Source organism: Lutra lutra, chromosome 13, assembly GCF_902655055.1.
Source record: "Lutra lutra chromosome 13, mLutLut1.2, whole genome shotgun sequence".
Taxonomy (NCBI): Eukaryota; Metazoa; Chordata; class Mammalia; order Carnivora; family Mustelidae; genus Lutra; species Lutra lutra.
Window position 1 is genome coordinate 47377305 of NC_062290.1, and position 15081 is coordinate 47392385.

At 44.1% G+C, this 15081-nt stretch overlaps 1 protein-coding gene and 1 pseudogene across 1 annotated transcript in view; both read left to right on the forward strand.

Moving 5' to 3' along the window:
- LOC125083069 (interferon alpha-1/2-like) overlaps positions 1-15081 on the forward strand; it is a 234628-nt gene that overhangs the window by 137927 nt on the left and 81620 nt on the right. The gene's annotated exons all lie outside the window — the stretch shown is intronic.
- On the forward strand, positions 9331-9894 carry LOC125083080 (interferon alpha-1/2-like; annotated as a pseudogene).

Genomic DNA, 15081 nt, shown 5'->3' on the forward strand with positions numbered 1-15081 from the left:
CATGCTCTCCACTGAGCAGGAGGCCCAATGCGGGCTCGATCCCATGACCCTGAGATCGTGACCCGAGCCAAAAGGCAGAGGCTTTAACCCACTGAACCACCCAGGTGCCCCGTCTTTTGTTTTTGTGAACTGTTTCCTTTGCTGTGGCAGATTTTGACCTTGATGAAGTCCCAGTAACTCATTTTTTGCCCATTGCTTCCCTTGCCTTTGGTGATGTTTCCTAGAAGTAGTTGCTGTGGCTAAGGTCAAGAGGTTGCTGCCTGTGTTGTCCTCAAGGATATTGATGGATTCCTTTCTCACACTGAGGTCCTTCATCCAGTTTGAGTCTATTTGTTGTGTGTGGTGTAAGGAAATGGTCCGGTTCATTTCTCTGCATGTGGCTGTCCAATTTTCCCAACACCATTTGTTGAAGAGGCCGTCTTTTTTCCACTGGACAGTCTTTGCTGCTTTGTCGAAGATTAGTTGACCATAGAGTTTGAGGGTCTGTTTCTGGGTTCTCTATTCTGTTCCACTGATCTATGTGTCTGTTTTGGGTCAGTACCGAGTACTGTCTTGATGATGACAGCTTTGTAATAGAGCTTGAGGTCTGGAATTGTGATGCCACCAACTTGGGCTTTCTTGTTCAGTATTCCTCGGCTATTCGAGGTCTTTTCTGGTTCCAAATAAATGGTAGGATTCTTTGTTTCATTTCTTTGAAAAAAATGGATGGGCTTTTGATAGGGATTGCATTAAATGTGTAGATTGCTTTAGGTAGCTTATACATTTTCACCATATTTGTTCTTCCAATCTATGAGCGTGGAATTTTTTCCATTTCTTTGTGTCTTCCTCAATTTCTTTCATGAGTTCTTTATAGTTTTCTGAGTATGAATTCTTTGCTGCTTCGGTTAGGTTTCTTCCTAGGAATCTTATGGTTTTGGGTGCAGTTGTAAGTGGAATTGATTCCTTAATTTCTCTTTCTTCTGTCTTGTTTTGGTGTAAAGAAATGCAACTGTACTCTGTGCATTGTTTTTATATCCCCACGCTTTACTGAGTTCCTATCCAAATTCCAGCAGATTTGGAGTGGTGTCTGCTGGGTTTTCCACATATTGTATCATATCATCTGCAAAGAGTGACAGTTTGCCTTCTTCTCTGCTGATTTGGATGCCTTTAATTTCTTTTGTTGCCTGATTGCTGAGGCCAGGACTTCTAGTACTATGTTCAAGAGGCAGTGGTGGTAATGGACATCCCTGCCGTGTTCCCTGACCTTAGTGGAAAAACTCTCAGTTTTTCTCCACTGAGAATGATGTTTGCAGTGGGTTTTTCATGGTGGGCTTTGATGATATTGAGGTATGTACCCTCTATCCCTACACTTTGAAGAGTTTTTGAACAGGAAAGGGTGCTGTACTTTGTCCAGTGCTTTTTCAGCATCTATTGAGAATATCATATGGTTCTTGTTCTTTCTTTTATTAATGTATCGTATCCCATTGATTGATTTGTGCATGTTGAACCAACCTTGCAGCCCTGGAATAAATCCCGCTTGGTCGTGGTGAATCATCCTTTTAATGTACCGTTGGATCCTTTTGGATAGTGTTTTGGTGAGAATTTTCACGTGTGTGTTCATCAAGGATATTGGTCTGTAATTCTCTTTTCTGATAGGAACCTTGTCTGGTTTTGGGATCAAGGTAATGCTGGCCTCATAAAATGAGTTTGGAAGTTTTCTCTCCATTTCTATTTTTTGGATCAATTTCAGGGGAATAGGAATTAATTCTTCTTTAAATGTTTGGTAGAATTCCCCTGGGAAGCCGTCTGGCCCTGGGCTCTTGTTTGTTTGGAGATATTTTGATGACTGTTTCAATCTCCTTACTGGTTATGGGTCTCTTCATGTTTTCTCTTTTTCCCTGGTTCAGTTGTGGTAGTTTACACGTCTCTAGAAATGCATCCATTTCTTCCAGATTGTCAAATTTGCTGGCGTATACTTGCTCACAATATGTTGTTGTAATTGTTTGTATTTCTTTGGTGTTGGGTGTGATCTCTCCTTGTTAATTCATGATTTTATTTATTTGGGTCTCCTTTCTCTTTTCTTTTTGATAAGTCTGGCCAGGGGCTTATCAATCTTATTCATTCTTTCAAAGAACCAGCTCCTAGTTTTGTTGATGTGTTCTATTGTTGTTGTTTTTTTTTTGTGTGTGGGGGGGGCGTTGGTTTCTGTTTCATTGATTTCTGCTCTGATCTTTACTTTCTCTCTTCTGCTGGGTTTAGGCTTTCCTTGTTGTTCTTTCTCCAGGTACTTTCGGTGTAGGGTTAGGTTGTGTATTTGAGGCCTTTCTTGTTTCTTGAGAAAGGCTTGTATCGCTGTATATTTCCTGCTCAGGACTGGCTTTGCTGTGTCCCACAGATTTTGAAGCATTGTGTTTGCATTATCATCTGTTTCCATGAATTTTTCAATTCTTCTTTAATTTCCTGGTTGACCCATTCACTCTTTAGAAGGATGCTCTTTGGTCTCCAGGTATTTGGGTTCTTTGCAAATGTCATCTTGTGATGGAGTACTAGCTTCAGAGCATTGTGGTGTGAAAGTATGCAGGGAAGGATCCCAATCTTTTGATACTGGTTGAGACTGATTTAGGACCCAGGATGCGATCTATTCTGGAGAATGTTCCAGGTGCCCTGGAGAAGAATGTGTATTCTGTTGCTTTGGGATGGAATGTTCTGAATCTATCTGTTATGTCCCTCTGTCCAGTGTGTCACTCAAGGCCTTTATTTCCTTGTGGATCTTTTGCTTGGATGATCTTTCCATTTCAGGGAGGGGGCTGTTACGTCCCCTACTATGATTGTATTCTTGTCGATGTGTTTCTTTGAGATTGCTTTGGATTGATTTATATAATTGGCTGCTCCCATGTTAGGGGCATAGATACTTACAATTGTTAGATCTTCTTGTTGGACAGACCCTTTGAGTATGATATAGTGTCCTTCCTCATCTCTTATTAGAATCTTTGTCTTGAAATCTAATTGATCTGATATAAGGATTTCCACCCCAGTTTTCTTTGGATGTCCATTAGCATGGTAAATTGTTTTCCACCCCCTCACTTTAAATCTGGAGGTGTCTTTGGGTCTCAAATGAGTTTCTTGTAGGCAGCATAGTGATGGGTTTTGTTGTTTTATCCATTCTGATACTCTGTGTCTTCTGCTTGGGGTTTTGGGCCCATTTACATTCCGGGTAACTATTGAGAGATATGAATTTAGTGCCACTGTATCGCCTGTAAGGTGACTCTTACCGTATATTGTCTCTGTTCCTTTCTGGTCTACTACTTGTTGGCTCTGTCTTTGCTTAGAGAAACCCTTTCAATATTTCCTGTAGAGCTGGGTTGGTGTTTAGAAATTGTTTTCGTTTTGTTTGTCCTGGAAGCTTTTATCTCTCCTTCTATTTTCAATGATAGCCTCGCTGGATATAGTATTCTTGGCTGCATGTTATTCTCATTGAGTGCTCTGAATATATCACACCAGTTCTTCTGGCCTGCCAGGTCTCTGTGGATAAGTCTGCTGCCATCTAATAGTTTTAACCATTGTACGTTACAGACTTGCTCTCCCTTGCTGCTTTCAGGATTTTCTCTTTGTCACTAAGACTTTTAAATTTACTATGAGCTGATGGGGTGTGGACCTATTCTTATTGATTTAGAGGGAAGTTCCCTGTGCCTCCTGGATTTTGGTGCTTGTTTCCTTTGCCATATTAGGGAAATTCTCTACAATATTCTCTCCAATACACCTTCTGCTCCCCTCTCTCTTTCATCTCCTTCTGGAGTCCCCAATTATTCTAATGTTGTTTGTCTTATGGTATCACTTACTCTCGAATTCTCCCCTTGTGGTCTAGTCGTTGTTTGTCTCTCTTTGGCTCAGTTTCTTTCTTCTCTGTCATTTGGTTCTTTATCACTAATTCTCTCTTCTGCCTCATTTATCCTACCAGTACGAACCTCTATTTTGATTGCACCTCATTAATAGCTTTTAAATTTCAACTTGGTTAGATGTTAGTTCGTTTTTTTCTCCAGAAAGGGCTTTCATTTCTCCAGACAGTGTTTCTCTAATATCTTCCATGCCTTTTTTGAGCCCAGTTGGCACCTTGACAATCATCATTCTGAACTCTAGATCTGACATGTTACCAATGTCTGTATTGATTAGGTCCCTAGGCTTCGTTACGGCCTCTTGTTATTTTTTTTTTTTTTCAGTGAATTTTTCACCTTTCTTTTTATCCAGATAAGAATATATGAAGGAGCGAATAAAATACTAAAAGGGTGGCAAGGACATCAGGAAAATGTGCTCTAACCAAATCAGAAGAGACCCAAAACGTGGGGGGGAAGAAATGGGTTAAAAAAAAAGGTCAGAGAAAAAAAAATTAAATAAAGAAAAAATATTTAAGAAATATTTGTGTATATTATATATATATATGTATATATATATATATGTATATATATATTAGATTGGTGACTAGAACAGAGTCATCCACTTAATTTTGGGAATATGTTAGTCTCTTAAAAGAAACTATCTCCCAAAATTTTAAAGAATGAACAAAATAACTCACACATACACACACACACACACAAAGGGTCAACACGATGAAGTAAGGCTGGAGACTAGAAGAAAGACCTGTGCTAGATTTAGGTTTACTTGAGCTATTAGAAGAAGTTTATCCCAAAAATTTTAAAGGAAAAACCCTGAGTGTATACAAACAATAAGATAGATGCAAAGAAGGATAAAATATGAGTTTAATGATGAAGGTTCAACAAAGATTTTCAAATTTAAGGTATTGTTAAGATAAACCTGTTAAAAAGTTTAGAGAGGAAAGAGTAAAGGTTAAAAAAAATTGTAGCTTAACAAAAACATAAAACTAAAAAGAACTTAATTAACTTTACAATACTAAAGAATCATGGGGAGAGAGCCATGATTCCATGCTTTGCATGTTCCTCCTCTGGAATTCCGCTGTTCTCCTTGGTAATTGAACTTGTCCTTGGCTGAATTTCTTGCTGATCTTCTGGGGGATGGGCCTGTTGTAGTGATTCTCAAGTGTCTTTGCCCGAGCGGAATTGCACGTCCCTTACCATGGCTGTGCTAAGTAATCCACTGGGGTTCCCCTTTGGAGCTTTTGTTCCCTGAACACTTTCCATAGAGTTCAGGAGGATGGCATGAAAATGGTGGCCTCTGAATCTCTGGACCAGAGGAGCCGAGAACTCGGGGCCCCATCCTCTGTGCACCCTTGGAGAAAAGTGCTCAATCACTCCCATCTCCCTGGCCTCTAGCCACACTTTGAGCTCCCCCAGCCTGTCACCGAGCGTCTCTGGCACACAGTCCCGCCTGGAGTCTCCAAACCCAGCAGATCCCTGCACTCTTCCGGAGGGTCTCCCAGGATCTTGTGGGGTCCCTGCTCACAGAGCAGGGGCCTGCCTATGCCACGGATCACAGCTTAAGGTAAGTCTGAGTTGAGAACTTATTCCTCAGCTCAGTCTCTGTAACTGGCTCCCCGCTCTAATACCTGGGAGCTCTGTGACACTCAAACACCCCCGACCCTTCTGTGACCTCGCAGGACGTGAGACCACGCTATCCCCGCATGGGCTTCACCCCAGCTTTCCCTCTGGAGCGATGTCCCTCAGTGGAACAGACATTTAAAAGTTCTGATTTTGTGCTCCATTGCTCCACTGCTTGCGGGGATCCAGACCTTGCCCCTGTGCTCTATCTTCCCATCGCTTTGGATTCACTTCTCCGCAGGTCCCACCTTTCCGAAAGTGGTCGATTTTCTGTTTCCACAACTGCTGCTCTTCTTCTCTTCGATCTTCTGTTAGAGTGTAGCTGTTCGGAATGGTGTGATAAACTATCTAGCTGATCTCCTGCTACCTGATGTCATCTCAGCCTGTTACTTCTCTGCCATCTTGACTCCTCCCCACTCTCATGAGTATTTAAAAGGGATCCTGACAACTTGTCTTAGGAACTTCAAGTCACTCATGCATTTGACTCCTCCCATACCCCCAGTTGCCATACACAACCACACTCAACAAGCCTTTGGCAACTACAGTGCCATCTAGAATCCTCGATCCCTCAGCCTCTCCATCTGACTGAATTCATGCCATGGCCTCTCCTGGTTCTTGAATCCTCTGTCCATTTCTATTCCTCACATCTTTTAACAGCTGCTTTCAGACCAGCCATTATCTCACAACTCCTTTGTGTTCTACCTTGGATATTTGTTCGATCTGAATAATTCTAACACCGGGTTTCTGTTTCTCCCCAAACAGCTGCAGAAAGCAGCGGAATCCAATGGGATTACTGACAAGACAAACATAATGGTTTCAAGGATCTCAGAAGGGTTAGACTCCAATCAGCTTTAGTGTTATCATTTAAAAGATCCTCATCATTATTGTAATCCAGGTGCAGAGCAGAATCATGTAGGATCTTTCCGTTCCCCTTGTCTTCATATTGGATTTCTCTGGCAACATTTTCCGGGTCTGAGTGGACTTATCAGGTAGGCGGAGCTCTCAGGCAGGGCAAGGATCCTGTCTCCTTCCAGAGAGGGTGAGCAGCTGAGTCCTGGTCGCCAATCTCTTGTGAGCTGATTGGTGTGACTCCTCTCATCTCTCCTCAGAGCCGAGTACATGTGGATTGAACGAAAGGAAAACGAGGTGGCTCCTCTTGTAGAGCTGAGGGCCTCATGGGGACCCAAGAGTTGGTCTTGTGGGATCCTCTGGCCGAGGCAGACACTTTCCTGACTTGCAATAACTCAGGACAGCCTTCATTCTCCCCGTCTGCCAAAGCTGCTCGTCCCCAGTGTTTCTGCATCAAATTTGGCTGACGTACACTCTGCCATTTTCTCAGCGGACAGGCCACTCTTTCACTTTGGTCACGTTCAGACAGAACAGTTGTCTTCCCCCCTCCCCCACACACAGCTGCCATGTTTTGCTTTCGAGGAAAGTTGACATGAGAAACAGAAAAACTGATGTCTTAAAAATGAAAGAGAAACCCGGGGCAGCCCCTTGCCCATCCTCTTCCTTCCTTCTGTGTGATCCTCACGATGACGTAAAATATGATCAGGACCACCAAGCGAGAGCATGTCCAGTAAAGCATGTGGAAATATTAAGTTATTCAAATACTCTTTGTTGTTGTTACTTAAGTTGAAAAGGCAACACCGTGAATAAGGAAAGGAAACAAGGAAGTGTGTCCCTGACATCATAGCCTGAGCCTCACCCCCCTGCATTCTGAGCACAAGACAGATGGCCAGATGAAGCTGCCTACTAGAAACACACAGTCTGAATGAGCTAGTGAAAGTCATCCGTTTCTGTGCTGGAAGTTTCTCCTGAGAGACCCAGTCAGTGAATTCCCTGTGCTTGGCTCAGAAATTTTGGACGTAACAAGTGTTCCCTAGTTTCAGGAAAATTTGAACCATAGGGGATCCTGGGTGGCTCATATGGTTGAGGATCTGATTCTTACTCTCCCTTCAGGGCTTGATGTCAGACTGAATTCAAGCCCCATTTTAGGGTCCACCCTGTGTGTGGGGCTTACTTTTAAAAAAATGAAAAACTGGGAAATTAAGCATCGTGGTGGCAAAATAAATGTATTCCCTTATTCAAGGTGAAAGGATTATAATCGGTCTTTCCTCTACTTGGAGAAAACAAACGAGGACCCTCAGCACCTGGGGGCTGTTGACACCTTTGATTCCTGGTCAGAAGAGGAGGAGATGAGCACTGAGAGGGTCCCGGACATAAACACTCCAGGGGCAAGGGGCAAGGGCAAGGGCAAGGAACTCGGGGCATTAAGTGCTATGCTAACAAGGAAACCAGCCCCCGCACAGTAGGGGAATCTTGAGTCCTCAGGTCATGGTGAGCCTGTCCTCAGGAGTGAGCCCAGGAGAGCCCGGATGGAGGACCCTCAGTCACTGCAGAGGAAAGAGCTTAGTAGAGGTGATAACTACCTTGTCAGTGAGGTGCTGCTGGGAAAATCCAGTCATCTGGAATTAGAACCTGGACACCTCCTCTTCCCAGAAGGGAACCAGGCTTCCTGCTGGGGGCACTTGTAATGCCTTGGAGCGCTCTAACAAAACCTAGGTATTCATTGCCATTCATTGGGGTTTCTTGGATATTACATAAGAAGCAATGGCACAGAATTCTTGGAGGACACAAAGTGTCTGCAAGGTCAGTGTGACAAATCTCGGAAGAACAGGAATCCCTTAGGATTGGAGGAGGTTCTCTCCATCATTTCCTGGGTCTCAGAGTCTTACCTGGACAGGTGATCTTTCTTACTGCTGAGCTGCCAGTGTTGCCTTGCGGCCATTGCTGATGTCTGAGGCCTGTTGTGATGCAGGCTTTGGAAATGAAAACACAAATACATTAAATTTTATGAGTTAGCTCTACAAAACTCATTCAACACCTCAGTAGTTATCTAGTGTTAAACAGAAAAGGCATTTTGACAATACCTTCCAGAGTACGTAGTAGCAGGGGAAGATAAAGATGATGTTGTCATGGTGCCTGGGTGGCTCAGTCAGTTGGGTGGCCGCTTTCAGCGCAGGCCATGATCCCAGGGTACTGGGATGGAGCCTTGCATCAGGCTCCCTGCTTCTTGGGAGCCTGCTTCTCCCTCACTGTCTGCCTGTTGCTCTGTCTACTTGTGCTCTCTCTGTATCTATGTCTCTGTCAAATAAATAAATAAAACCTTAAAAAAATGATTTTGTCATATGAGGTAACATTCAAATTCCATACACTGAAAACCCATGTTAAGTAAATAATACCACTTTTCAGTTGCATTTAGCAAACTGGATTGATTGGAAATGTTCAGGTACACTGAAATCATTACGTCCTTTAGAAATACTTAATTTGCGTATGGACTCCATATACAACACTGTATACATGTAAAGAAATTGTAAGTCACTCATCAAATTTACTTACATACTTAAGCATCAATAGCTTTAAAATATAACTATTAACTTAAAATATGTAGTCATTCTGGACCCAGAATTGGATAAACGTTACACTTTTTTGATCTTAAAGCACAGACAAATATACAATATAAACGATATACACTGTGTCTCCCTGCTACTACGTTTTCTTGGAAGTTGCAATTAAGAAACATCCAAAAGATTCTGGAGGCAAGGATAATACTTAAAGAAAATAATACATGGTTGAAAAAACCCATGCTCCAAACTCAAGTAGAAAGTGTAGAAAGGAAAGCAAAAAGAGAAGTAGAAAGTGAGGGAAACATTCAGAAATTGAAAACTCCTATGTCCCCTACTTAAGCCACATGCACAAGAGATGTTCAGAGAAGCTAGAGCCACGGGTCCCAGACGTGCCAACCCCAGCCACGCCAACAGCATCTGCAGGATACCCCATGGCCCTGCCCAGCTTCTTCTTGGTGGCCCTGGTGGTGCTCAGCTGCCACTTCCCTTGGTTCTCTGGGATGTGACCTGCCTCTGGACTACGGCCTGATGCACTGGAGGGCCTTGATGCTCCTGCGACACATGAGGACACTGTCTGCTAGCTCCTGTGACAAGTACACAAACGACTTTGGCTTCCCCCAGCAGGTGTTTGACGGCAAGGGGCTGCAGAAGGCTCAAGCCCTCTCTGTCGTCCATGTGACGAACCAGAAGACCTTCCAGCTCTTCTGCACGGAGGCCTCACCTGCTCCCTGGAACACGACCCTCCTGGGGGAATTGTGCTCGGGACTTTCTGAGCAGCTGGGCCACCTGGAAGCCTGTCCCCTGCAGGAGGCGGGTGTGGGAGAGACACCCCTGGTGAATGGGGACTCCATCCTGAGGAACTACTTCCAGAGAATCTCCCTCTACCTGCGAGAGAAGCATACAGCCCTTGTGCCTGGGAGATGGTCCGAGCAGAGATCATGAAACCTTTGTATGCATCAACAGCCTTGCATAAGAGATTGAGGAGCAGGAAGTGACACCCCTTTCAATATGGAATGATTCTCTCTGAAGAATACTATCACACTCCCATGTGTCTGTAGTGTCAAGGACTCTCATTTCTGCTGAAATCATGACATGAACTGAATCAGTTTGTCACAAGTATTCAGGAGTATTATGCAACTTGAAGCCAACATTACAAGCACCTGTTGCTTTCTGATGACCATGCTGATCTGCCTCTTTAGCTATTATTTATTTCACTATTTATAAGATTTAAGTCATTTTTTATTGTATTATATTAGTTGTACCTACCCTTTGTGGTTAAGAGAATTGTATATGTTACGTATTTAAATTATTTATTTTCTGTTCATTAATGTTTCTATAGAAAACTTCTTGCGTTTGTTTTCTTATTGGAGCAGAAATCAAGTCTGATTACAACCTGATGAGGAACGGATTGTACAACCACTCACTCATTATTTCATTTTCACATTAGAAGTAATCGCATCGACTCCCTGGAAGTCACTTTGCATGCTGTCGTCACGGCAAAGGCAGACTTCACAAGTCCAATGCTGTGTCTGTATCTTGGATATTGTAGAAAAACTAACCTCAGACAATTATCATAGTGAAGTATTATCAGTTATGTTAAAGGAAGAGTGAGAGAGGGATAATAGGAATTCTCTAAGTAGAAAAGGAAGCAGACATGCCAGGAAGTAGAATGATAACACAAGATATGTGCTACATCATCTTGGTAGACACACAAGTGCGAATATTCTTTACAAAACGGATAGTTTCAGGGGCACCCAAGTGGCTCAGTCGGTTAGTGTCTGCCTTTGCCTCAGGTCTTGATACCGGATCCTGGAATCAAGCCCTGTGTCAAGCTCCCTGTTCAGCTAGGAATCTGCTTCTCCCTCTCACACTCCCCCTGCTTGTGCTCGCTGTCTCTCTCGTCTCTGTGTCATATAAATCAATAAAATCCTTTAAAAAAAAAACCCAACGAAATGGATCCTAGGTGCTGCCATTTACAAGCCATTCCATTCACGTAAAGCCCAGGAGGTAAGTGGGTTGCCTGGGAGGAGAGCGTAGAAATGAGAAATGGTGCCTCAAGCCTCCCCTGGTTAAGGAGAAAAGAGCCACCCTGCAAACAAAGGTGGAATGGCCCTAAGGCAGTAGTGTAAGAGCGAATATTGGTTAAAAGTCTATTTCAAAGCCGAGAAACGCTTCAAGGAATTGCATCATAGCAAAGGGTGCATGGAAAGGGTCCAGGAAGCCAGGAAGTAGAAGGGGTTGTGACCATGGGACCAGCTGTTTGACTGAATTACTCCCCAGAAACCTGGCGGAATTCCCCAGAAATACTGGCGGCAGAGGAAAGGCGAGGAACAGAACAGAACAGAAGCTAGTGACTATAGATAGAATATACATCTGGGAGATTTACTTTCTTTGGACTAATTAAACTACCATGAAAAAATGAACTAATAATTGAATTGGTATTGCCTTCTAATGTCTTCTATGCCATCTAAAGCATATATAAAGAAAAGCAAACAAAAATGAAAAGGCATGAAAGGGTATCAGAACATTCTGCAAACATTCTGCGAAAGGAGAACTACCCTGTTCTATTGAAGACTCATGAATAGAAAGAACTGAAGATGACTGAGGGACCAGGGCACCCCCCACTGGTCCGCCAGGCCACCAGAAGTCCTCATGTGCAGCGCCCATCCCATCTGCGGGGCTCCTACTGGTTCCCCGTGGCAGCATCTCAGCTCTGGTCTGTGAGCTGCCCCTGTCCCCGGGCAGCTTCACAGGAGGAACTGCTGCTTCTGATACAAGAAAGAGCATCTGTCCCTTCCCTACCCAAGGACATCTCCTCTGGGACATGGTGCGTGGCTGACAGTTCCAGGAGGCCTGGGCCACCTATAGTCCCCCACGAGATGCTCCAGCTGGCCTTCACCCTCTTCCTCACCGGGCGCCGACAGTTTGCAGCCTGAACCTGTCCCTGATGGGGAAACTCCGCCCAGGGCCCCAGGGGCAGCCAGAACCCCAGACACGTGTCTGGTACCTGTGACTGGAGTGGGGGAGTCTCCCCTGGGTTGGAGGGGTCTGGCCTGGCATTGAAGTTGTGCTTCCAGCAAATCCATCTCCATCTGAGAGAGAAGAAACACAGTGACTGCCTGGGAAGGAGTCTGAGTCCAAATCAGGCGACCCATCTCTTCCTATTCAAATGAAGACATAAGGAAAGGGAAATGATAAAAAGGAAGAAAGCAGGAAAGGGACCTAGAAATGATATTCTTGACCTACAACACTGAGTCACATAGTCATGACTTCCATCTTTCTAAGGACTCCTCTTTCTGCATCAGCCACACAATGTGTTGAGTTAAGTTACTCAGCATTGTGGTTAAATGTGTCTGTGACAGGACTGTCCCTCAGGGCCTCCGTCTGCAGGACAGAGCTAGCCTGAAGTTGTTCACGTGTTCACTTATTGCAGGATCCTCTGGTTTCTGGATCAACACTGAACCAGTTGGAACAGTTTTCCTGACCTCACAGCTGCAGCAGCAAGAACAAACCAACAACCCCCAATGCAAGAAGACAGAAAACAACAACTCTTCTTAGATCCACTCACACCTGAGGTCCCAGCACCAGTCTCAGCGCTGGTACCAGGAGAAAAAGGAGCGCGCAGATAATCACACTCGCCAGGAGAAGGCAGTGATAGGAACTTGAGCTGTTGCGGAAGCCTGGCTCGAGGCTCTGTGTGCTTCCGCTGGGCAGTTACCACGTCCAGTCCTCCCTAGTCGGTGGAGCCCACAGGTTTGTGAGTTGTACCTTTGGAATCTCCACTAGGCTGACCCTGTGAAGAACAGAGGGAAATCTGCCGGCTTTGCCAGCAGAGGGAGGGGGAAAGCAATCACTCTAGAATAGTCTGACTCTACCTCTTCACAGTGCTTGAGGCCAAGGGGATCTGTGACCAGGAGCCTGAAGGAGGAAAGTCAGGAAGAGGGGACAGCAGACTTCCCACTGGAGATGCAGGGGTGAGTCTGGACTCTCCAACAACGCACATCCCGGAGACACTAAATGGCAATGTGTCTTGCATATTTGGAATCGAGGCATGGTACTGAAAGTCTTCCGTCTCACGTGAGAGTGGAATGAGAAGATGCCCTAAAGCTTCAGAGAACCTTTGACATTTAAGGCTGAGAAGGAGTAGGGGAGCCTGTCGGGGGCACAGAGATGGGGCAGCCAGTGCAGGTGGGACGCAACCAGGGAAGAATGATCTCCAGGAAGTGTGCAGAAGGGAAGATTCAGAATTTCCCAGAGGAACCTCTGGCAGGAATTTATCCCATGGGCTACAGGACTGTGCCCTGCATCTGGATTCTGCTTCCACCTTGTTGTTTGATCATGAAAACGTCACTTGAATGCTCTGTAGCTCAGTTTCCCCAGATGTAAAGTGGGGTGGAAATATTCCTAGAGCTGTTGTGATAATGAAGTGGCCCATTTCAAAGCATCTATTCTCTTCCACTGAGTGAGAGTTGAACAGATGAGAACTATTATCTTATGTTTTCCCTAAAAATTAATTGGCCCTTAGCCTTTTCCCTATAACTGACTGAAAAGGGCTAATCCTCCTAAATATCACTGTGAAAAAAAAAAAATACCAATTGGGAATGGGTGGCCTATCCCTTGAATGTAATTAGATTACACATAATATAATAGGTACACATAGACACTGTACCTATGTGCACATACTCTGTACGTTCTGGTACAGCACATTTCCCCTTCCACCCTGCTTCCCCAGATCCCATCCTTTCACTCTCCAATCATAGTGTTTCCCCCCTCCCTCAGTGTAGAAACCTCCTGTGAGCTCCCCTCCTCCCTCCCTCCTCAGGAGCCTCTCCTGCCCATTCACACAGCTGCTTCCTTTTCCTTTGTGGTTTCTGTCTGGCCCTTTTACTTCCAATTACAAAGCCACAAAGAAGAACACAAGTTGTTTGAAATTTCCAGGTTTTTTTGAAACTCTGCTAGCAGAAGCCTTGTTGTTTTCTATTCTCCTGGTGACTATTGTTGACCTGAGGGAAAGTCCCCACTGCAGTGATGTCACAGTGGCAGGAGCAGAGAGGAGATAGGAGCAGGAGGCTGCTGTTCTGTGGCCTGTCACAGTCTTTACAGGGGAGCTGCCAGCGAGGGGGCAAGGTGGGCTAGACAGTGACCAGGTGTGCAACACGGGCTCGTGTTGGTATGTAGAAGTCTGTCCCCTGGTGGGACGTTCTCCTCCAGAGCAAACAACACAAACAAAAACTTTCCTGGAATGAACGGACTCTGCTAGTGTTATCAGCCATGAACTTCAACGAAATACCTTTAAAAAAAAAAAAAAAAAGAGCAGATAGGTTCCTCGCAAAAGTGAGCAGAAGGTCCTGAGTTTTTCACCCATCCTTCCTCCTCTGGAGCAGCATGGTCTCTCCCATTACAGCATCCCCCCACCAGAGGGAACCCTTGTTCCAATTGCTTCCACAATGTATCAAGTAGTTCTAGGGTTGGGAACAAGGCTTCAACATGCCGTGGGCTGTCTTGTGGACATTGCTCGTGTTTGAGCCTTGTTTGGATGCGGGCTTTGGAAATCAAATACAAATAGATTCTACATAATCATTTAATTCTTCAAAAACGTATTCATCGAATCAGGAATTCTATCTGGTACTAAATAGAAAAAATTATTTGAGAATAACTTGATGAGTATCTAACAGCAGTGAAGTTAAAAATCATTTTCTCATTGAGGCCACCACTAAATACAGTACACTGAAAAACAAACGTGCAGTAAATAATGGATAATTCATTGGCTGTTAGCCATTTGGAATGATTCTCAGTATCGAGGACACCGATAATATTGTGTCATTCTAGAAATACTTAATTTGCATTGTACTTTTATATTTCCATTAAGTAAGAAAATTAGAAGTCACTCATCATATTTAGATATCCGGTAAAGGATAAATAGCTTTAAATATAGCTTTCCAGTTGAAATTTTAGTCAATCTAATTCTGAATTAAACAGAGTAAAATGAACTCTGTCTTTCTTAACCTATAAGCAGAGCTATAAATCCATAACAATTAGACTCTAGATCTGTGTTACCACCTTTGTTGGCAGGTTCCTTTACATAAATATTTGAAAGACCGTGACAGGAGTCGGCAATAGGAAAAAGAAACAGTTGAGAAACCCATGCTCTAAAACCCAGTAGAAAGTGTAGAAAGGAAAGC